The sequence below is a fragment of the Danaus plexippus genome, chromosome 12, assembly GCF_018135715.1.
Source record: "Danaus plexippus chromosome 12, MEX_DaPlex, whole genome shotgun sequence".
In the NCBI taxonomy this organism is placed as follows: domain Eukaryota; kingdom Metazoa; phylum Arthropoda; class Insecta; order Lepidoptera; family Nymphalidae; genus Danaus; species Danaus plexippus.
In genome coordinates this window covers 5,330,388-5,357,035 of record NC_083545.1, presented here as the reverse complement: position 1 = coordinate 5,357,035, position 26,648 = coordinate 5,330,388, and the positions used below count along the sequence as shown (strand labels likewise).

The 26,648-nt window shown below is 31.5% G+C and overlaps 1 protein-coding gene across 6 annotated transcripts in view; it reads right to left on the bottom strand.

Annotated features, from left to right (window-relative positions):
• The window catches only part of LOC116772668 (breast cancer anti-estrogen resistance protein 1), a 41,671-nt gene that overhangs the window by 11,707 nt on the left and 3,316 nt on the right, over positions 1–26,648 (bottom strand). For 2 of the 6 annotated variants that reach the window (XM_061522276.1, XM_061522275.1), the window contains exon 2: positions 15,785–15,820. The exons of 2 other annotated variants lie outside the window; for them this stretch is intronic. The gene's annotated coding sequence lies outside the window, so the exon portion shown is untranslated. Of the gene's footprint in view, positions 1–1,878; positions 1,904–15,784; positions 15,821–26,648 lie in introns of those variants that run through there. 2 more of the 6 variants (XM_032664926.2, XM_061522277.1) reach the window with 2 other exon arrangements.

Sequence of the window (26,648 nt, the reverse complement as noted above, 5' to 3'; positions counted from 1 at the left end):
CCCTCCATCCGGCGCTGCTCAAATGTTACTCTAGAATAGATTATTCTAATGTCAACTTACATTTTGTTATTTCCGACAAATTGAATATTTACTACCAAACCCGATGTTTTAAACTATTTTGAATATTTCAATTATTTACGTATCTGTAACATAAATATGTATATTCTGTATATTTTAAATATGTGTTCCGTTTTTATTTATTTCTTTTTGTATCTTTTTCTTTATGTAATTGCGTTTAAAAATTTTATTGGCATTTTTTTTTTATTAAAACGTTTCAACCTATATATTTTATTTAATTATTTTGAAACGCACTTTACTATGTCCGTTATAACCAGTTGTCTTATCAAAGTAAAAAACTAAAGTCATGCATATTAAACTTATTTTCCGGAGTAAGATTTTAAATAAACTGTAGTTATACAGCATGCAATCTTCAGATGTCTCGGTGTTGGAAAGTCTAGCGAAGTTTTGCAACGCCCGCCAACGGTAACGACTCTCTAGAGATAAAGTAAGGTAGTGTCTTTTCAAACTTGTTCCCCTCTTCAAAACTTTACACTATTTTTCTTAATGCAATTTATAAACTCTGATGCTTTTCCAGGACGTTATAGAAAACGGCAGAATCCAATTCTGAAACGCCAGTATTATATTTTTCAGATTTTATTCATGTTCGGAACACGTTCGAAACTAGGACATTAAACGAAGCAAAAAAACTTTTAGGTCATATAAAAATTCAGCTTCATAAAACTGAACGTGGAATATCAACAAAATAGTTTTTTTCCAAACAGTTACAATGCAGCAAATCTTGTCACCCCGTCTCCCCAGGCCACGTCTCTTGACAGGGATAAATTCTGTGGCACCCTCTTTTATCCGTATAGATTATATACAGTCGTAGAGCTTCTACTCATTACTGTGCAATACACCCTCGATGATCAAACAATGGTATAAAAATGTACATTAAAAACAGACATGGCTAGCGTCAATTACTGAAGATGAATGGCCGTATATAAAATTACTATCAGACCAGCCTTTGTTCTTTCCCCAAAGTGAAGTAATTAGAATCGATCCAAAAAGGTTATTAATTATGCTGCGCGTTTCGTGGATTAATTAACATTCGCGTGGAGGTTTCTAAAGATAAACGGAATACATATACTCTCGATATTAATATTTTCTCTATTTAGTTCCAAAAATTTTATACATTCGACATAAAACGCTATTCTAGATTTATTTCCAGCATTTCTCAAAGATCTCTGTTGGCAAATGGGCTCGATTTTGAATTCCGCTTACGATAGGATATGAATAAGAACCGAGTGCTTTATTTAAGAGTTCTCAGTCACAATTATTACATCATTGCGGAAGTCGGTCAGTCGAAACTTACTCAGATTTTAACTTCGATAATGTGTTGACGTTTTTGTATACAGACATATTGATGAATAGCCTGTCGTCTTGTCGCTTCTGTCCGTCCACTAAATGCTTTATTACTACTGATATGTTATTTCTGAGAATTGCTATTAAACAATTTCGTCCAACTATGAACCGTACCATAATTATTTTTAAGGACACATGACCCGCTTGTCATTAACGTGATAATCATGTTCATTGAAATTATCGAAGGAGCCTTCATATGAACATTGGGTTTAATATATATAATTCAAAACCAAAATAATACATACTGAAAAAAATCCTGTTATGTAGCAAACGGTACTTTTATCGATGTAAAATAATTTATTTTACTTAGCACGCACGTTTCCTTTCCCATTGCCAAAGCCTACACGAGCAAATGTAGCGTGATCAAAGCTTCTACAGTTATAAAGGTATGAAACATCTCATATTACAACTATAATCACAAATATGAATGTTTTTATAATGGTAACATAAACTTACTTACATAAGCACACGAGTCCCATAGATTTCGTTTTGTAAACGAAACATGTACCTCACTGCTTTCTTTTGTTTATTGTTGCAAATAATGAATTATTAATATAACTTTAAAAAGCACGTGACGTATAAATATAATAATTGTGGAATTTCATTTGTGATCTACAATAAAAAAAACAATAAATAATGTTGTTTTTATATACATATTTTGATATCTAAATTGAAGTTGACACCTCATCCCGCTTGACGTATTAATGTTCATTGACTTCTAGTGTTCAGTGTTGCCTCAAATTAGGTTACACCGTTCCGAGCTGATGAACACACGTGTACACCACACGTGACCTAAGGGTGTCTAAAAACCGAATATTCGTATGATTTACTCCGTATTAAAGCTAACAATTATTTACATAAATAAATTGCAATTATTTGTATCAATTAGGTAAATAATTTACAACGATAAATATACTCTCTGCTTTTAACTGATAACATTGATAACGAAACAAAATATGTACTAGCAAAATTGTAGAATGTAAGTGATTGCTGTGTACAGCTAATGTCGACATTGCCACTTCAGTACCCATACGATCTGCCCTCTAGTGACTAATTATTGATATGTTTATGACGTACTCCAAATATTCCCATTTTAGCATAAATAACCCTTCCGGAATGATTATGCACCCTTTACCCTTATTTAATTTGAAATCACTATACAATACATAATGCTAAACGTTTATGCCTGCCATTTCTATATATATATAATATTGTTTTTAAACACAGATTTATCAATGTCAAATCTCGGTTGTATATTGTAACTTCGCACATACAGATAATTAATCAATCACTGCTTAAATATATGTAAAACCACAGAATAACGTCTCGGCATGTTTAATATCTGTACTTGAAGTAGAGTATATCCTTTATTACATGCGCCATAGGTGTCAATCTAGACGCCTCAGACATGTGTCACAAGAAAGGCGAAGTGCCGAAGTATAATGAACATGTAGTGCTAAAGTGTACACCCTGCACTCGGATACGTTTTACAGTCAAAGCTGCACGAGAATAGACGGCATGTTGAGTTTATTTCATGTCAGAATACAAACAAAGATTCCTTGTCGTCTGAGCGTTTAAATTTTGATAATCATTTATGAATTCAAGGCTACTTTTAAACAAGGACGATATAATTTATGTAAAAATTTTTATAATTTTTTTCATATTCAGCATATTTCGAAGAGATTCATGCGTAAATAAAGTGAAATCACTTCGTCTCCGCACTCGAAGATCCCTTCTTATAAGTGGTTTTGAGGCAATTTTAAGCGAGGGTGAACGTTGTATCCAGAAAACGGATCTGTTATATGTATGTAGCTATTAGGACTGGAGGAGTGTTATTGACAAGCTCGAATAACCGTATACGATAAAAAGCAACCAAAATTCATATTATGATTATTACAATATTTTGAAATAAATATCCGAAACATTTAAATATATTTGGAGGGCTTACAGTGTAATCTTATTTTAATTCCTTGACGTTTCGAGCAGGTGTTGCCATTTTGGTTGAAAAAGGTGCTTACAAAATATGAGAGTGAACCTATATCACAAAACTGGAGACGTGGATTTGACAGGATGCTTCCTAACAGAGCCTGTATATTTTAGTCAAACACCAAGCTTTAAACTAAAGAATAATTTATAAATTTTAAAATATTACTTTGCCACAAAATTTTATATTTATAACATATACCTATTCATTTCTCGAATTTCAAACTTACAGTTATATATCGTATGTTAGAATTATAATGATAAAAAATAGTAACCATTATAATAACAATTATTACATAGAAATAAAAATATAATATAAATTGCTCGTAAAACCACAGATAAGTTTTGAAACTCTAGTTATGAATGGAATTCAGATAAAATTATAACCTATAAAGATAATAGACCACCCGTGTTGTCATTTAATAGGCAATAACGTGATGAATAAAATCTACTCTCTTCATTATAAATTATTTTTGTATAGGGCGACAAACGATCAACCCTAAATGGCTTCAGTTGGCTCTGGACTCGTGGACATAAATCTTCCTCATACAAATATATTGTCTTCCTTTAGATTTGATTGAGGAGAGAAATCAACGAAATGACATAAATAATTGAAGACTCCATTAAAGGACAGAATATAATGATTTATCCTTTTTAAATAGTTTTTAGACAAGATTATAACTCATATGCAATCCTAAAGGAAAATCTAACAACGCGTCACCTCGAAACCTGTGAAGTAAAACTCGTAAATCAAGTCCTAGTAGCGTAAAACAGCATGCTTTTACAAGAACTCGTACATTTTTATTAAAACAAGCTAAATTAAAGCATTTTACAACTGAGCACAAGCTGTTAAAACGACTTCGTATAGAACACTTCATTAGCGGAAGTTTTCATTATCAACTTATACAGGTCATACTAAAGATTTTAATAAAAAAATTTTTGCTGTAAAACAAAAGAAAAAACATTAAACTTATACGTATTCGTACCAAAGTGCAGTTTGAAGAAAACACCAACCTTTTTGACATCAAATCCTCAATTATAAAGCCTCCCTACCATGGCTTAAAACTTTTCTCTCTGATTGAAACCAATTCAATGGTTTATCGGTGAAATGTACTCACAAGTCACAGAGCATTCGCATTCATACTAGTAAGGATAGAATGAATTTTATTCCGACATGTTTTTAGACCCGCATGTTTTTTTCAAATCAAACCAATGGATACATCCTGTCTGGTTATTTACATCCGCAAAATCTTTTGGTATCAATAAAAAGTAATATACGCAAATGATTATCAAAATTGCAAACTTTCAACCATAATTTTTACAAACATATTTCGTCATGGCATACCTACTATAATTTTTTTGAGTAAAACTCGTATTTTTGGATTCGTATAAAACTTATACAATTCACTACCTATATATCGATTAGTATATATTAATTGAAAGTATAATTCATAAGAATAGGCCTTATAAATAATATATAATAGCAGACATTGATATGGTAATTGTATACAGAATGTCGTTCTGTAATTGCCTTTGTACCGTCTACATGAATGGATATCGAACAATAAACTACATGAGATATGTTGTTTATACTATTTAAAGAGACGAATAGCTCACAGTACGTCTTATACCAGCGTGATGATAGTTTTATTGGAATAACTAGTCTTATTTGTTCTTTCAAGAGTTATTTTAATCTAACTCTCGCCGCTCCGTCTGTGCGACGAACGTTGCAAATTATATCGACACAAATACATGAATGAATCCTGGCATTCTACTCATAAAAATAGCAATTTAAATGAATGCTAAGCTAATTGTTTTATCTATGGATGAAAAACGTCACTTCCCTTACAAACGTTGATAGTGAAATGTCATTATTCCGACAAACGCGTGCATAACACACTAGTGACGTCACAAGCAGGATAATCTCCGACCGTCTAGTCAGAGCACGGTCTGACAGAGGGTGCACAACGTTATTAGGATTATAACCGAGAACCTTGCATTATTAGGAATTCATATAAAATATTACTTACGGTTCTACCGCTTACGTTTAGTATCAAGTTACGATAATATACAAATTATATATAAAAAATCTACAAACAAAGATTTACTGTCATACTTATGGTTTCCTAATAGAGAGTTCTTGAACATTTTAATTTTACAAACTTTTTTTTTTGAATATTCAACCAATTTGGTTAATCCTGAGAAAACAACAAAAAGCCAGAACTCGGCTAACGTCTAACAAAGTCATAGTAAACAAACAACTTTATGGAACATCGTTGTACGGTAATCAAAGTTTATTACCCGCTAACAAAGCAGTGGAATTAGAGATCCATTCAAACAATCCAGTACTAAAAGACAAAACATTAATTAACTGTGTCTATTCAATCAATCGACACGCGATATTTATCAAGTTACCATTAATATTAGTTTTAATATATAGCAACACTATAAAGAAGCATGGCTGTTAATTAGTATAGTGTGTTACGCATTAAATAAACGCATGCTTCTGTAATTGTACTGTTTATAAACGAGATATTTGCTGGTAATATAATAGTCAATAGCTTCATTTAGTCAAATGTCAGATTCCTTAGGCGAATCTACTAAAAGCAGATATTAATAAGTAAGCAACTCTTACAAGTTTCAATAACAGATAACAAATGAAAATTTTAAATTATTCGTATACTTATATGTACATAGTTACAAATGAGATTACAATCGACATTATTTTTATTATTAATTTAAATTACGCTTTAACTTTTTCATATATTCATTTAAGTAAAATTTTCTGTTCTGTCAATCACTAATATTCATTACTGTTTTGAAACATTTATTTGTTCAAAATTAAACCGGCTCCAACAGAGTTTAATATATCGAACACACACTCTCGGCTTTTTCATTTCGCTAAAGGGTTTTTTTGACGTTAAAGTGGTTCTAATTACGGTTTATTACTTTGAGCAGTTCTTCAATTTATTAACGTATGGTTAAAAGCAGAACTTTAGTGCTAGCTTGCATCGATAAATAAAAATTCGAAAGTATGAATATTTTTCATATAAGACCTTAATAAATATTTATAATTTATAACAGACGTTTTGTTTTTTTTAACGCTCAGTTCGTACCCGGTTTTAACAGTATTGACACTTACTAAGACACATTTTGTTCACAGTTATTTCAAACCTATTTAGAATTTGTAGATAACTACAAAGTTTGAGTTTTGTATCTAAACTGGGTAAATATATTTAGGAATTGCTACATTACCATGAGTGTACCATTATCATATATTTACATTAACACAATAAGTGACAAGTACAGTTCTTGTGTCCATTTTAAACGTTAAGAAATGTTTGTAACAGAAATCTATACAGAACATAGGAATGCGTCCGTAATGAGATACGTTGGACACTTGTTTGTTTATCAACTGATTACACGCACTCAGCGCTTGAACTACAATAAACATTAATGTTATTTGATTATTACAATATTCACTATAACATGTGTGCAGAAAAATATTATGACATTTTCTTTTTTTTTTATCTTAAAACACCAATCATTTTATTTAAAATGACATATAGGTATACAGATAAAAAATAATTTTAAAATTTACGTCAAAGTCATATTGTTATTTTTATGGTATGATATCTATATTATGGTAATTATGTCATGGTATTTTATAAAAATATCTATTGTCGATTCATTGCTTTCTTATCAATTTGACCTCGGATGATCCTACCGTCACTGTCACTGGGTTCCATTCACAGCGAACAATCTCCGTCTCATTCATCATAAGCTTAAGACACATTAAAATAAACATTAATGATTTTGAAGTAATATTCGATATAATGCAATTAAAGAAGAAAATGTTTGTATATTTTTTTTATTACACGCAAATCATTTTATTACACCTTACGTATAAATCATAATCTCTCGAGGTTATAATGATAATGTCACTAATTTATCAAAATTTATGAAAATAACACGTCATGAATTTAAATTTTTTAATACAAACGTTTATTTTATAAGCCATACATGTGTCGAAGCGTAAACAAGTCAAACAATAGCATTATGTAATGATATACAACTGTTTTGCAAATCTATAGACGATTGACGCATTAGATATACAGTGATGGTTAGTTAGAACAATAATTATAGACATCTAAAATGGGACGTTACTTGAAAGCAAAGCACTGATTTATAGCAATCAAACATTTGAAGGTACTAGAGGAATTTGAGTCTTAGTTTATTCGGTCGGAAGGATAGTAATTGATTGTGGTAACAGTCAATAGGCGCCGTCGGCGATAAAGGGGCACCCGGCGACCTTGCGCATGCGTCGCCCGTCGCGACTCCACCAGGGCCTCGATGACCGGCCTGACCCGGATGGGAAGTCAGTATGTCATCACACGTCTATTATTATCCGGATGGTGAAATGTGAAAATATATTACGGTTATACTCGACTTGCTTTAAAAAGACGGATTTTCTGATAAACGCATGTTAGTACTATGAGAAAATCAAACAAAAGATCCACATTCAATAAAAAATATTCAGGAAACAAAGTTATTTATAAGTTAAAAGAGAAAAATCTAACGCTTTTTTATATAAAATCGACATATAATGACAAAAAGCCTCGCATGTGATAAATAAAAACGGAATAATTTAACAGATTGCAGAATTATCTAGCCAGTAATAGACGATGGCAACCCTGAACGATTATGGACACAACACGACGTGTTGAATGTTAAAATACGACGCGCCCGCGCCGGCGCCACTGAGATGCACTAAGAGCTTTCTAAGCATTAAGCCCTTAGGCTTATGAAAGTACTGTTCAGAACATCGATGACCTATCTTTAGAAATTGATAGTAACGAGGTTAGTAACATACATTAAATACTTATCTTATCTGCAATGCGACTTAGTAAAGTAGAATTAGAAGGGACAAATATACTCGTAAATAAAACATTTATAAATACAAAAAGATGAGAAAATTTTAATAAAACGGTAAGGTAAAATCAACTTCCAAGACAGATGTTTATCCCCTGAAGACATGAAACACGCCAGTTGTGTTTCTCCAGCTCAAGATTACAACTTCGATACAAATCCGTGAGCAACATCTAATCGATTTCAATAAATAATTTACCGAAAATAGAACTAAATATGTAGCGGGTAAGGTCCAAAATATAAATCAGTGAGAGATAAGTTCATGTCTCAAAGACACCTGAGGCGCCGTAATACGTAGACAGGATTATTTTTAACCCTAAAGTCTAGGATTCCTCAGAGTAAACAACAACGAAATACGAGATCCCACTAGATTAGAGATACAGACTAAAAATATCAGAGCCCGACATTTTTGCTGCCGGCTGATAATATCTAGACTGCAGTAAAACAATGGAAGTCTTTGTAACATATTCTTTTGAAATATTATCATTGAAGCTTATATATAGTCTTCATATTTATATAATTAATATTAATTTTATATGCCGCTTATTTGCATATTATATCAGTAACAGCCACATAGCTATTTAATTAAAAGAAATAAAGAAAAAACAGTATTTTGTTAAGTAGGATGAGAATCGCGAGCAATAATTTCATTAACTGCCAACAACTTTTGCTGCAAAAAAGACAGAGTAAATATACAAGTTATACGACAATTCGAAACTAACTTGTGACTTAACATTGAGATCCTACGATGAGGATAATATTTGATTTCACGCGATTAGGAACAAGCTGTAGCGTAGAAAATCAGTTTGAAATATAAAAGCGAAGAAGTTGAATTACAACATACGTACACGTATTAATTATAAACTACATATTTCTTCCCGCGTCTGGTCTGCGTAAATCCTTAGTGTCATTCGTAAGCAAAGCTTTTTAACAAAAAAGTAAGATACGCAAACAAATAAACAGAGAGAGACGGAGAAAAATTAATTAATTATTATCATTTACCTTATTAGTATGACTGAATAATGCAAAAAAAAAAACTTTTATGTACATACATATTTATTAAATTATAGAATAAAGGAATCGTCGCATAACAGTAACTATATATATTTATTATAAACCCACGACATGTTAGGAATTTATATAAAAAATCATAATTTATTACTACAGCAAACACAAGACAAAACGATTACTTACGATACAGTCCAATAAGGAACAAGTTTCTCATAAACGTACTTAGAACGCTCAGCTAACATTTAATTACGTATAAAAAGTATATGACGCATCTCAAGCTAAAAGGATTTATTGAAGAATATCATGCTGTACAAGAAATTTAAACTTTTTCTATAACGTTAAACGCAATTATGCGATTCTTGTTCGTTTATTTCCTGGCACGGGGCCATTTTAAACTTTGACTTATTTTAATTTAAAATATCAAATCATTAAGTCTTTTAATTAGACGAATAAACGTGTGCTGTATTATCATAAATTTATCAGCTCGTTTATTAAACAAATTGATATAAAAGTATATGCTTACACGTGAAATACATTTTTAAATTCAATTAATATGTATTTAAGCGGTATAGTTTACAAATAACGGTATCTTATAATCATATTACGTTATCTTTAAACTAAATTTGACTGTATACGTTTTTTTGAACCTTAAAATATACAAATACATTGTAGAAGCGTGAATGTTAAACTACAAGTCGTATTCAATAAAGTTTTAAGTTACATGTGAATAGGCGAAATATAGTGCTTTTGCTGACTTGACAACTCGTGTAAAACTGCTAACTTAGCTACTCTTTTAAATAATTTCACAGTCGAAAAGGAATGGCTTACATTTAAATTACATTCTGTATTCATTTAGGCCAATTAACGATTAGATAGCGTCTTATCTGGCTGTCAAGGACAGTAATTATATTTTATAATAAGTTAAGCAAAATATTTTATTTTATCAGATTATTATAAACGAAAAAGATGTCACTAATTACAAGGTCGTTGCTTTATTTTAAAAATAGTCCATTTATTTTCCCTGTTAGGCAAAAATTGATTTAAACACAGTGTAAACAGGGGTCCAAGTGTCAATAATTAAGTTAAAAAAACAGTATGTGGTGGGGTGTCGAAATGCATGTTGGGGGCCATTTACATTGAGATCTGTTACACATAACATAAACTCTCGTGTATTGTAACGAATACTCAGTGTCTTGGAATAGCTAGAATTTTCATACAATTCTAATCTGAAATTTCTTTGCCAACGGCAGTATTTTCTTCGGTTGTAGTTGCGATAAATTTAACCTTTCTCAGCAACCTGACAAAGAAAATAATGTTGACATTATGGCGTATTCCTTTGTCTGGGATTCGCTAAAAAATTCACACAGCCATCACATCCCAGTTACAGCCATTGGTGACCGGTAATTCACGAAATAGCAGAAAAAAAATATTTTTATTTCAACATACCTACAATCGTTTCACAAATTAAACGAGGGACATAATAAATATGATGTAGATAAACAACGTCGGGTAATATAAACTTGCTTTAATCTGGAATTGGGTGCAGTGTGTCCTAAACAGATGAGTAGTCACGCATCGCTGGGCAACACCGATAGGGCACCCTCGCCGCGGTTCACCTCGTTCCAACGTCAGAGGACATAATAGAATATTTGAGCTCATACATTTCCCAGGAGACGTTTGGGTAAATGCAATTTACACCCCTTTAATAAAAAAAACTTAAATAATTAAAGCGGATTTGTTTGTTCTGTCATAAATACAAACTACATCTCTCTGACACACACGGCATTAGTATATTTAGTGGTGAGCTAGACAAAGAAGCATTTCCAATGTAATTAATTTGTCCCGGATAAGTCATCGCGTTATAACCGTAAAACCTTCCCATAGATATATTCCGAGAACGCGTAGGTGTTAACTAATTCCTAAAAATGATTCATAGATTTTAAAATGATGTTTGTTAAAACATTTAAAATTTAAATATGCTATAAAATAAGTAAAACAAAAAAGGTTTTAAGTCCTAAAAAATGTTTTTTAAATTTAAAAGCAAAACAAACTAATTAACAAATCACAGCGTACAAAGAAAAAACTAATGAGAATCTTCTGAATACTTTAGGTGCAATGAAATCGCTGGCAATAAGGCCTCAAATAAATAAACTCTATAAAGGGGTCAGCGGATTTCCAATCACGGATATTAAGAAGGGTCGAAACGACCCGACATCTACATTTTGTTACGTCATTCAATCTATACAATGGCCAATGATAATGTTCCGATACAAATTAAAATTTAACCGCATTATCTAAAACACGTGGTACATGGTTAGTTACGTGATTACTTGTTATGAGATAAGCAGACGTCTTTTAAGCTAAACACTGCTTGTAAATGCACACCCTGTTAAATCTCGACCAAACGGTCGTGAGGTTACAACGTAGTGGAAGATAATATCAATGTTATGTACATAACTTTAACGTTACACAGTGGAACAGTGGGCGAAGCTAAATAACAATGGGCAGTTTAAATGATCTTTTATATTAAAATGTTCTCTTTACTTAAGATTACCCAGCAGCATTGATAATTGCCGTAGAAAGAAACAAAACCCATTTTATTTCTAGGCCGCTTTCTTACGGCCATAATTAAAAGTTATATAACAGTGTTTCTTTAAAAAACTGTAACGTAATTTGTACTTCGTCATGTGTTTTAGAAGTACAGATAAAATAAAATGAACTCTGTGTACGTCATATCCGCTGAGAAAGCATAAACGAACGTCATATTATATTATTTGCTAGTTTTATTACCAACATGCGGTCTGAAGTGGCCCACGTGCATATTATTATTTACGTAACTGCCGCCGAAGGGTTATTTTCAGTTAAGCACTTAACATCCACATAATTCTTTGAATATAAATAATAAGATGGAATCAAATATATCCGTTGCAAGAGGAAAAAGCCAATCAAACGAATTTACCGTACACACATTAACTGTTAGAAAGAACCGTTTGTACTTATAACTTTCAAATATCCGACCTCTATAGCGTCGCTAAAATCAATGAAGCACGATTGTGATTTGCGATTTGCGATTTGCTATTTCTTACAATCGATACTTCAAAGATTAGTTACTTTACGACTTTGGTCACTCTGTTCCGGAACTAATGCCCACATGGCGTATGACGAATCGGTAATTTGATTTATGCTTGTGTTTCACATGTGACTAAAGTTAGATATATTTGCATTGTAATGTAGAATTTCTGATAAGTTTCTTGTTTTAACTTAGTAATTTCAAGTGTTGTGTTTTTTTAATAATTGGAATGGGAATGATGATAAAAATTCAAGGTCGTGAATAAAAATTGTCTATCATTATCAATAATCAAGAACAGAATAGTCTGAAACATATTTGTTTATATCGGTACACGTGAAAATTAAGTTATCAAATGTTATTAGAGTTAAAAAACAAAACGTTTAGTCGTAATTGAACAATTTTCCTTTTGTCTGATCATCAAAAAATTGTTTACAATCAAAATGATATCAATCACGATTCATGAATCACAAGGTGCGTAATATTCTGACATTTATACTTTAAATACATACCTACTTATTGTTAAATAAATATATTATCATTTCTATTATCAACCAAACAATATATTGAACGGGTATAATAAGTAAGTGAATGTCTTAAATTAATCTGATGATATTGGTATCTTGAAAAAAATATTACAATAACATTTTTGCATAGGTTTTTAATAAAATTTTAAATATACATATTTTAAGGTGTATAATATATAAGTAGAAATATTCATACTTTCAATACGTAACAAGTATCGAATAAATAAAAGTCATCAGATTTTAACTTAGTTAACTATCAATTTATGTTGTACGTAATTTATCTCGATAATTGAAGTTTCTATCTCAGTTTATGATAAAATTTAATAAAGGTTATATTCACACCATGACAAAGTATATAAGTAAATTGAAAAAGAAAAATACTTATAACACATTATTTTGTAAATACAAAAATCTTGCGTTTTTTTTTTGTAGCAAGTCAACAAAGTCGCCATTATCTATATTATAATATTTAAAAAAAAATCTGTTTTCTCAATTTACACATAGCAACACCTACCTTTATCTTAAATACATATTTTTAAATTAATATATACAAAAAATTGCACACAATGTCTACATACATACTTTGAGTGTATATTTATTTTCATTATTTTACTATACGTAGAATATTCAGAATCGCTTGAAATGAGAATCCTTGAGGTGGCGTGGAAATCAATACTGAGCTGGGACTAATTGTCGAAACACAGCTGTTATCGATTGCTACCTAATTACTTAACCAGGGTTTACTACACCCATTATAGGTCAAATACTTCAATTAGTCTAGTGTTTGTGAGGCTCGTAATAACCTGTTACTTTTAGCGGCTTTGCTTTTAATCTCGGGTAATGTCCTGTTGCCTAAGATAAGAGCTATAATCTGGTTAATGTTCTTATACATCTAACCTTCTTTTTATTGTAAGAAGTTGTCAAAATTTTATACTTTCGTGTTAGTAAACAAATAAAAAACGCCATTTTATCGAAGAGTAACTATAATGTATGCAAATTTGAATCCAAAGAAATATTTATGCTCCAATAAATATAAATACTTTATTGGATTATTTTGATTCTGTGATTATCTTAAACGCCAATAAAAATTGCATTTATATCAAAATAAATTAGAAACACGATAAGTTCAATGTAACTGAAACGTCGCGTCGGGTGGGAATAAAAATATAATATACGACTGTCCCACAAACATAAATATTTAAATGTACACCACGCATCTGACGAAAACCTTAAATAACATTCAATTAAAGATATTACCTACTAATACACTTAACATTTTATTGGTGGGTAAAATAAAAAGGTCCCTTTATAGTTGTAATTATATGGTTGGGCATACTTTATTGCGACTATGTCCACAGTCCTCTCTTAAAAAACGCGTCACAAGATCAATAATATTAGTAAAGGGCGGAGTCACACGACCATTTTTTACTTATACGAAATTCCCAAATTAAAAAAAGTATTAATGAAACTAACCTGAACTGTGAATGGGTGGTCGAAATAAATATTACTTTTGTACACACTTGAACTCGCATGTCATGTAATTTTTTATTTGGCTTTCTAAAGTCTGCAATGCGTAAAACAGATTTGATAGTTTTCAGAATATGTCGACTTTACTATGATAATGTACATAACTTATATATATATAACTCTTTTAAAATATAAATAATCTGATACTCATAATAAATCAATTTATCGAAAAGTTTTTATGATTCATATTTCTTAACAGCATTCCGTAAGAGCTGAGGACAAAACTCGAATCCGAAAGACTTACGTTGTATTTAGTTACAGAACAAAACATATGGCATCCATGAACTGTTTTTGAACGGTCACTCAAAGCAAATATTTGCACAAAAACTAAAACGCTCACATCCAAATATGGGGCCATTAAATACGAATTTAAAATATGTTAGGACGTCCTCGAACAACCTTACATACCGAGAATGCTACCTGCTTTTGTGAGGATAAAATGTTTTACAATTGAGAGTAACCCGACCTGATTCGTTTATCGATCGTCCGCCGCTACCTATTGGATTGTAGCGACCTCTAAGCCGACATGATAATGCCAGTGACCCACTACCTCGAATAAGTTACATGTGCATGGCCATATGGTTCCACGATAGTGCCTCAGGCTAATGCGTTGTATCGACTTGGTTTGCTTATTGGACAGTCTCTATTCATCAAAAAACCTTAATGGATTCATCACCTCATACAAACGAATTATATTCTTAAATTTATTAAAATTCTTCATTATGAAAACGGTCCCCAGAAACTTTTTAAAATGTTAATGATTGATGAATCTCTCGCGTCTTGTTTTGTGACGGGAGACATAAAGAATAACGTAGGGATATAAGACACGTGTTGTGTTAGCCACAAAGAGTCCAAGACAAAGGCTTAAGAGAAATTGTCTTTACGTCAATTGTCAAAGGCTTTTGTCGGCGACATATCTCACATCTCAAACGGAAAATTACCTAATAATTGATAGGTCAATGTTCGCTGGAATCTCCTTTCAAAATATTTTATGCGTGAAGGTAAAAGATGTCAACTTTGAAAACTGTATTCAATAAGGTGTTAATGAAACGAACTGCTATCTCGGAGTTCCAGCAGTCTGGAGTGAACCTTGAGTACTAGTTACTAGTACCTTAGAAATTAAGATCTTTCGATAACATTCCCATTACAATTATAACTCCTTAAGGCGTCGGGTTCATTAACAAAACACATAATCTTAAAGTATACTAATTATGAAAATGTTATAGTTTACATGCATATATAAAGACAAATTTATAATATTTCTACAATTCTGTTATTAATTATATATTTAATAAATTATTCAATTCGAATTACTTACAATTATCGAATTGTTATAAAATCATGAAGCACACACCTGTAACAAAAATAAAACGTTATGTAACAAGTTCACACAAATATGAAAGCAAATAATCTATTAGACATGTTTATAATGTAAAAAATGACAGCATTTTAAGCTGTACAAGAGGTGTAGGGATTTGGAGGAAATAAAAAGTAACGGTAAACTGCCTTTTTTTTTGACAGTCTTAAGTCATGAGACGTAAGTTTTAGGCCTACAGGCTAATAGATGACAGATGAGATATTCTATGCTTTATTGAGACATGATTTATAAAAACGTGAGTTTAGTCGGTCGTCAACCCCGCTACTTGTTCCTCGAGGATAATAAAGATACCTGCTATCACGACTTTGTTTACGATGTCTGGTTTGGACAAATAGGAATATTTATTTCTATAATCTCATTAGTGCTCAAGCTACGATACAATAAATCCCACTGATATTATTATCAAAGCGAGTATCTAAAGAATGACTGCTTGTTGTCTTTTCACGTAAAAACTACGGGACGAATAAATACAGATAAAAAACACGGGTATAGACAAAGCAGATCAGAATGTCTAGTAAGTCTATGTCTGATCGTCTTATTTGGTGTTCATTAAAAAAAAAAACGACTATTAGAAATACTCGGATATTTAAATTGCTAATAAATCAGTGTAACGATAGCAATAAATAAACTCGTTTAGATGTGTGTGTAAATAAACAACGTGTCGTGAAATTTGCATACGGCAATATGTCTGAGAGGATGTGAATTGGGTTCACTCTTATAACCAGACTGCGGTCACTTTCAGATGAAATAATTAAGATGCTTCCACACTGAACATTTTATATCTGTAGTGCCTTTAAGTTGTCATAAATTTATTAATGAAATGTTGTGAGTATGAAAGCCCCTTGTCATTTAAGATAATAAATCTTAATAATTAAAAAGTCGTGATACTTACAAATTTATGTAATGTATTCAACCAGTTTTGATGAGTGTTTTTCATAATCTTCTTTTTTTTAAATTGTTATAAAATATGCACTGGAATATGTAGTATTTTTTTGTGTTGCCATTAAATTATAGGTTAATTTATCAATTCTTTTTTATTACGGTTGAAATAAATTAAAAAATTAAAAAATATTTAATATGGTAACATATTAGCTTCTTACCACTTTTGAAATAAGATAAAAAAACGAACAATCGATTGGACAATAGATTAGCCTGATAAGCTTTGACCTTAGGGTCGAAGAATAGGCATATTTATATTAATTATATTCAAAAGATATTCCAGATCTATATCACATCTTGGGAGGGCTGGGATTCAAGAACTTTCTTTTAAGTATTTTGTTTGTTACCATTATCTTGTCCATGAAATTTGTTTTGGAGGCACATAAGTTCGCGGTCTGTAATTATCAGCCGTATCCTGGTGCAAAAAAACATTAAAGTTTTAATTCGTTTTACGTGTAAGTATAAATCTTATTTTAGAGCTATCTTTATATCTCGTGAGCTTTTTAAGTTTTGTTTTTGTTACTGTGGCAGTTAGAATTATAAAACTTTACGATAATCCAAATAAAGAATTAGATATGTTTGTAATCCGTTTGCCATTTCGCTGACATAGGATAACAGAACATTAAAAACTAAAGTTGTCATATTAACGCTTAAAATTAATTTAGTTTTTGTTAAAGAGCCTACTAATTAATATACATCGAATGTATAAATAGATACAAATTTATTAAGGAAATATAAATTAGATTATCTACGAAGTATCGTAGTTCTGACACCAATACGTTCTGACAATCAGAAATGCAGGACAATTTACGTCATAGGGACATGTGCCACAGATAACTCGTGGCGCCATGTGCAGTTAAATATTGAACATAAATGCATTGTCTGTGAAGATTAATATTAAAATTGATAATTAACATTTGTAGTTTATTAAGCCTGCAGATACAACGGAGCCTGTCCTGGTTATAGAGAACGTTTCGTTTATTTCGAATATTGTTAATGATATAGAAAACGAACGTTTCCGATGTCATTATTTTTAGTTATAAATCCAATGCTGGTATTTCATGATTCGTCGTCTTTTATGCAATTTATAGTTAAAAAATTTTGAGATTAATGTATTTTAAAGGCTTTGTACTTTATGGTAAAGAAAAAATAGAAAAAGTCGTGGATCATACATCAAAGCAGAAGAAAGTTCTAGATCCGAGATCACTTTAAGTAACAAGCTATTGATGGTCGTTTGAAAACGAGTGCCTTTCATTGGAGACTGATGAAACGTCACTTTAAAAACTTAACGCTTTGTTAAACCAGTCATTAACTGAGTTGTATTCATATAAATAACGTTGTTGTGTTGAAGAAAAAAAAATATATATCATAATTTAAACTTATACTTTCATTTTATGCTTATCAACACAGTGGAAGTTTTATGCGAAGATTTGTGGTCTTATTAAAATAAATCTAGGCTAATGTTTGTAGCATACGCATCAGTGCAACGCTTTTTATGCTTAATTTAATGTCTACATTCGACGCTTCTAGTTTCTACAATGTCTACTTTAATATGTCTAGTCCCAACTTGTCCTAAATCTTAAGCAGTGTTTTTGAAAAACGAAGTGTTTTATAAAAAACTTCTGGTCAATTTGAAATGAATGAAACAATCAAAATTCACAGAAAAAGTGCAACTAAGAATAATATTTTATAATTGCATACAACTGTTTTATTTATAAATAAATTTAATTATTACGATTTCGACATAACTTCAATTAACTCTAAATTTGATGGCTATATTAACATTTCTTTTCAATTTAATTGTTAATTACCAAACAAATTGAGCACGATATTTCGAAATTATAAACCAAACATTTTAATGTAGAACAACAACTTCTGAAATATTATTGAATGAATAACTCTAGGGTCTACTTCATTGTGTTTATTAAAAAAAATATATATAATATTTTTTACTCTGTTGAATAATTCATTGTATTGATGTCAAGTGATTGAAGTTGGTAACATTCGACAAGATATCATAGTTGTTTTTGCATAGCCGTCATGTTTTGACGTCCGTCGGTGTGTTTATGTTCTTGTCAAACCGACACAATGACAGTTGAGGTATTGTGACTGTAACCTTTGGAAACAATGTAACACACATATTTTTAGACGGACGAATTATACAGTTCCGAAAAAAACTAAGCTAAACATTAATTGTATATAATTATTACAAAAAACATTTAAACTAAACTATTTTCTTTATAAGCTAGTTACAGCTTCCAAGTAGTCATTTGTCCCAAGATTTCTTAATATTATAATACAGGAGCTAGTTTTATTGTGTCACGATCACGACTGTCTACTAGGAGCGTGCTATCGCCGGATATCTCAGCACGAACTCTTAATGCCCGATTTCGGTTCAAAATGCGACACTTACTCGTTACATACGAAATACCTGTTCTGTCTGAGAGAAATGTACTGATAAAAAAAAACATCGCCACGCCGAGACCTTTTGTGACGTAATTACTATAATTCCACGATAATCTATAGTCCAGTCATATGTCGATACAAGAACAGGTCATTTAGTTACCATAAGGGGCTGGAAACTTTTTATTTTGTTTACTTATAAACAAAATGAAGTTGTAGAACTTGTTCCTTATTAGTGTCGTGAGATGTTAAGAGAAAATAATAAATATAAATAACAATGGCAGCAAACTACTTCACAAGATGAATTTTACGGGCGGTACAAAATTGAATTACTGACACTTTATCCCTATAACGATGTGAAACAATTTCAACATAAGAAACAGCCTCATCAAATGTTAACGAGTATTCACTGACATATAATCAAAAAAAAATATTATTTCTAAAATCAATCATAATAACAGCCGACTTTGTTCATTAGAAAAATATAAACCTGACATCAATAATGAAATACAACCGATGTTATTACAGCCATGAATGATAATAGCGCTAGTAATGTGTTTCATACACGTCGTTTCTTAAAATCGTGAGCTGATATCAATTTATTCAAACCGTGCGATGAATTTGAAAGGGTCCATAATAAGAACCGCTCGCGTCTAGCTAGTAGCTGCGTGTCACTAAACAACACTACAGGGAATTGTCGGAACATTCTATGGTGTTTCTGAACGTATATCACGTGAAGAACAATAAGATATCGGCTACTAAAGAGGTCAAAGAGAAAAGAAACCTTTTTGGTATAATAATAATACGGTTATTGTAACGTGTATTTAATATTAGTTATAATATTATAACATTAGATCAACATGAAACACGTTTAACACATTATTATTTAACGTATATTGGAATAGAACATACAATACTATTACGAGGTTTTACTGCCGCGTATTGTATCCGAAAGACATAAATTCATTTTGAAAGATTTTTAAAACTTATATGCTGTTTAAATCCGGATAACTTATGATAGAGTTCTAATAATAAGGATATAAATTTTGTCTTTTCACTTTTTTTTTTTGTTTTTAAAACATGGTTGAAATTTATTCATCCTTATTGGAGAAATTTAAATTACGATTCTGTTTTAAATCTAATAAGATTTATTAATTAATTAATATGTGAAACGAACGTGTTAAAGGTACAGCGTGTCTAGCCTAGCCATTGTTGACCGCTAATATACATAAAGCCTTCACCAGACCAACCACTTTCGCAAAACGTGGACCGGCTTTTAGCAAAAATTTGATCAGTGAAAGTCAAATACGTTGTGCCGTAGAGAGCCTGTAGGGAGCTCGATTAAATTAATCGTTTCTACTCCACGGCTTCGCTAGATAAAAACGGTATGCAAAGGCTTTATTAAAGAGAAATCTAGAGTGCTTTATGAACGGATAAACTGTTTCCCGTTTGTTACCGAGAACTATAGGAGCAAACATTTTAAAAATGTGAATAGGTTAAAGCTTTATCGCTTTGATCGATACGAACGCCGTATCGATTGGTGCACAGATAGTTATGTCTTTATATTACGCCGCGCGATATATATTTTTATTATGACAATAAAAATCTACATTGTAAACAATAATCGTATAACGTTTTCATCATACAGGACACCGAGATATCGGACCACCCGTGTTGTGTCGAGTTGATTCATTAATATTTTAGTGGATTTTAACAATTGAGTGAAATCTGTCAAGCGGATATCGATTCAGCTCCCGATGAAAACGATCTGAATACTTTACTTGATTTAAATCAATTAAATGACAATTCCAATCAACGATTTCGAAAATTTTTATAAAGAAAGCCATTTATGAGATGAGATGCACATGATTTATTGTACGATGAGACGTCAAGTTTACAAAGGTAGTATGGTCGCGCCGGCCTATATGGAGTCAATTTGCAGTAATGCCGAGAACTTCAAGTCACTTTTTATAACATAAGGTCGTTGACTCGCAACTAAACAACACTCGGTGTTAAATGTCAATGTACTTTGAGATGTCCTTATGACGTAATAATTATAATTTGTCAAAAAAAATATTTCGAAATAACCATAAAACGAACTTTTTTAACTCTTTTTAGCAATGTTTCGCTTGTGTATCGTGAGGGGCTACACTAATTCCTTATCGGACTGTCTATTACAAAAGAGAAACAGTAAAATTCGCATTAAAATAATATAATTATTAAAGGATTACATACAATAAAGGTGTCATCATAAAATAATCTGTTTTGTTACGTCAATGTCAACAACACCGCGTTAATATATATTTTTAATTTCTATTTCGGTTACATAATAATACGCATTCAGCCAATTTCAATCTATTACAGTGAAGATCTTATTACTTTTCTTTATAATCATACCCTGGCTGGCATATTTCCACTTTATAGAGGATGCTGGTATTTATATCTTTCTATTGCACACGGAAGCTATCACAAGTATAAATGACGGTAGTAACTAACTGTACCTCATATTAAACTAAGGTTTAATGAAGTATTTAATGTAATGATAAATTAGGTTAAGAGTTCTGGCTGCTACCAGAAATTTATTCCGACGAAAAAAAAACTATTAAAAACTCGAAAGGCTATTCAATTAAGTTAAAACCAAGCACGACACACTTCAAACGACGTCTTTTGGTAAATGAACTGCTTTCAGTTTAATAGATGGCTCTTCCTGATGAAATACAGACTCGAGTTACTTAACAATATTAATGATTTTTATAACTTAGAACAGAAAACACAAAACAAGGGAAACCTTGCACTCTCTCATATTCTTTATTATAAATATAGATCACTCATACGTTTTATAAATGTCATTATCCTTTATTACAGACCATAACAACATTTTATGCCTATATTATTAAAGTTATCCATAATAGTTAACTTGTACGTCATTCAACAAGGGAATCTACTTCTATGAGGCGCTTAAACAAATAACTGTGAATATTCCTTCATTACAACATATCATTATTCGAAAACTAAAAATGGCGTATTATTTAAAATAAAATAAGTTCTATAGTTTTTATTATTTATGAGTGACAGACGTCCTATCACTTCTAGAAGGTATTACATATATATAAAATATATAAATAGACACAGAACCTAAACGTGAATAATGACGCTAAGTGCTTGCTAATGACTAGGTAAATCTAAATCACCATACGCGTATGTAAAATGGCCTACTTACCTGAATACGTCACAAATGACGGATCTTCAGCCATAATATATAGTCTGTGGTGTCAAATTACTTTAATAGTTTCTAAGATTTTCATAACAGGTACGAGTTTTAACGATTCTATTAAAAACAGGAACGCAATCCAATAACTCTCTGATGAATCCGAAAACATATTGGGTTTCATAAGATTTTTACAACTTCAAATAAATTATTCAACAAATCATAAGTATAAAAGGATTCTTAATTAATATGATCTATGAGGTTCTTTGCTTTAAAAATTAATCTGTGCTCATTCTAAATTGCTATGAAACAAGTTTAGGAGAACCGTTGAATAAACTAGCCGGAGGATAAAATGGACTAACAATGAAATGTGTGAAACGTGACTTCACATTACATTACATCTAAGAGATACGCCGCACTTGCCTTTCTGCAAATGTAATATCATCTCCTCTTAGATCTCAGCTTAAGAGATTAAAATTCACGACAGCAAAACACCATAGCAATGGCGGGCCAGTTTTTGTGCAACTTTTAAACCGAATATAATTTTTAATATAAATATAACCTATCAACTCCTCACTTTAATTTCATAGCGCACTTAACGAAAATTGAAATTTAAATTGAATCGTTAACTTGGCTCTTTTAACTCGCATGTAAAGCATTTTTAATGCCACAGGTCCGGATAAACTCGTAAGGTCAGGATTTATAATTTACCGAATGCACTGTGATTTCGATTTACACGAATTCAACTGATTTTTCCGGACTAAAAAGTAAATATCCTTTTTCTTAATTAAGTAGCTCAATCCGTGTCGAACGGTAGCTGACTTTGAAATAGTCCAACCGACATACCATTGACATTCCATCAGCAAAGCTAACGTCTATTGATCTATATAGTCTGTGGCAGAAGAAACTCTTTTCACTGCAAATGGATAAAGTTAAGACCTTTTAATCAAGCGACGGCAATCAGAGCCGGTATTAGCTCATAAAGTCGTATATGATGAGTTATTCGGTTTGCGTTGGGTTAAGTGAGAGCGTGTGTTGGCTCTACAAGACGAATTTATCGCCAAAGGCTAGGACTTTATTAGATATAAAAAATAAATTTGTGTCAATTCTAACCTGGTTTCTTATCATATTGAACCGTAGACGGCCGTCATTCGGCCCAGTGATGAGAGATTATATTGCTCCCAAATAATTCAGAGCCTCGTACTACTCTAAACATCAAGCTTTAGTTAAAATATACAAAAATAAAATGTTCACATCACATACTTCATCACTGTAAGCGATGACAAACAATTATTATAGGTCTTTGTGAATAACTGTAAAGATAATACACACAATATTTAATTGTCAGTAAAGGTTAACAAGAGGCTGTGAGGTTTTAACGTCGCTGTACACATGAGCTCTACATTTTGATTCATATCCACATTCAAGGTGTTTCCTTTATTAATAAAAATGAGAAATACGAAACTAATTTTATTATTTATCATCACTACACCAACATGAAGAGAATGACGTTATAATATGCATCCAAAAATATACTGTTCAATAAGACGACAATAAATCAATTATAATAATAGATGCTCTTTGTAAAGAACTAGAAAAGAGCACAGGTCCGTCTAGCCCGTAGCCAGGAGAGTATGGCCTCGTTGTGCCACCGTATAAGGCCCATGACGGCCAACGGGCTTGCGACACCCAGTATTTAGGCTTAAGCTCTGAATTGTTTATGTGAAACTTGCATACGCACAATTGTGTTTTAAATGTCAAACATATCTTATTTAAAAATTTTAACATTTATAAATATGAAATATAAACTAATACTAAGTTTTCTCAAAACTATATTAACATTCATGAATTTAAGACAGAGGCTATAAATAACTTCTACGTAAATGTTGAATCCTTGGCAAAAATTCTCCCAACTTCCAAACTGGGGCGAACAATCGCTTCTAAAGATACGGGAGCGATTGGTCATTATGTCTCCAAATATGGGATGTGGAGAGCATTCTCCAAAAGTGGACCAAAGGACGCCGCAGAGGACGGCTGGCAAGAAGTCGAATTACCGGCTTCAGGGTTATTTAAAGAACTGATAGTTCCGAGAAATCACTCACGCAATGCCGTACTACTTTTGTTATGAGATGATGCACCGGTTTTTTTATTAATTAGCTCAAAGAAATCATTGCTTCTGATATTTTAAGCGTGAGATATGATCTTTTTTACTACTAGAGACAGGTTTTTTAAAGTTTTGTTCACAGCACGTTATCAAACCCTTTCGTTATCTTTACACGGTATCTTAGTCACCTTCGATAGCCAATAAAACTTCTTATCATATTATCTAAAGGTATCCTTATCGATAACAGAACTATAGGAACTGTGACTTCACACACGACATACGATAACAATGTAGTACTAACATAATAACGATATTGAAAAAATTTAAAACAACAATACACATCAAACAAAATTTGCAACAATACATCAAAACATCGAAAGTAACTTTTAATTTGTAACAATGACTTTGTTAGCTGCATTACGATGACAGAGCGTCACATTTACTCCGCACATTGTACGTGGGTAAATGACCGAAGTACAAATGATGGTATGCATCCACATAAGGTTCTAAGGGCCGAATACATTGTAACACGTTCTGTGAAAGCATCAAGCATCAGAACTAAGTCCAGTTAGTAATGCGGCACAAAGATTGAAGTCGCCTGATACAGAAATAGGTTTTGCGCGGCAAATAAATGATATGGAAGACAAATGGGGAGCTATCCATTTTGTGTTTGGAATCGAGTTATTAATGATAAAAGTCGATATATCAACACGTTAAGATATATAGATTTTATTTTAATGTATAAAAATAACGGTATATCCGTCTAAAAGCTATAACAAATATGCGGAAAACGAGGCTAATTGGAGCTCTAATGAAAAATCGACAGGCGTTAATTTGCAGTCAATTATCGTTCCACAGACGTGACAACACTCAACAAAAAAAAATACCACAGATGGCTGTATACATATTTATGTCAGAGAAATATAAATATATACATTTATTTATTTATTTTACACAAGTCCCATCATAGAGTCCGTCAAATCTTATAAGTAATTGCACAATGAGAATATATGGCTCGTACACAAATAAAAAAACTAGCTTAGTCCATTTTTTATTGCACAGTTTTATACTAGACCCAATTGTTTAGTAATATAGCAAAATACTACAGCCGACCATTAACACAATAAGGTCGACGACTAAGATGCATACAATGTACAAAGATAAGGGTAGATTTAGATTTCATAGTTAGTGATCTCCCATTATACTTTTGTTATCGACTATATAGGAACAAGTTGGCGTCGTTACCGATCCATTGTTATCATTTCTATATCGCTTTATCAATTACGATCTCGGGAACTATTTATTGACAATTTATTAGTTTGTCGTGATATAATTTGTCATTTAAGTCACTTTCTAAGCGGATCTAACAAAACTTTTGAACCACGCTTACGATGTCTCACCCCGTGAGTGTTTAATATATTGTACTTAACTATTATCAATGATTAATATTATTCCAATGTTTATCTTATTCTATTGACGGATATAATGACGTAACTAACTAATTTAATGAATGTTTAAAACAAATGTAAGTTATGAACCTATCTGTAAATGTTTAAGCAATACATTTTTTTGTATTTCCACTTATAAACTTATATTACATGATTCTTGTAAAGACATGTTTGAACAATTTCTATATGATTATTTTATCTGTTTCAAAAGTCCAAGCAAACAGAGGATATTGCAATATCGGTGTTATCGTTCAAAGTGAAGACGTTTTAGACATATTTTCTTTAAAAAATTCCGGAAAGCTAATTATAAAATTACTTTCATCTAAAGTTTATAACCTTAAAAAAAGGAAAAATATTATATTAGTAGATACGAGTTTGTCAACTAACAAAACATTGTTTTATTATGATATGAAAAAAAACTCACAATCATATTACAGGAAATATTCTTTTAGGCTCGTTTCATAGAACGAAAGTTTTAATGTATGCTATTTATCACATGAATAGTACGTAAGTACATTAAACCGAAAAAAATCAAATAAGCATCACACGCGAATGGTTTACAACAAACTGTAAAGTAAAAGTATTTGACAACCCTGTAGTATCCTTAAATAGAGCCCAACCTTGCTCTTACGGATCGATAGAGCCTTGAACTACGACCGCAAAACCTCCCAGAAAACCCGACGGCGTGATGCAAATACAATT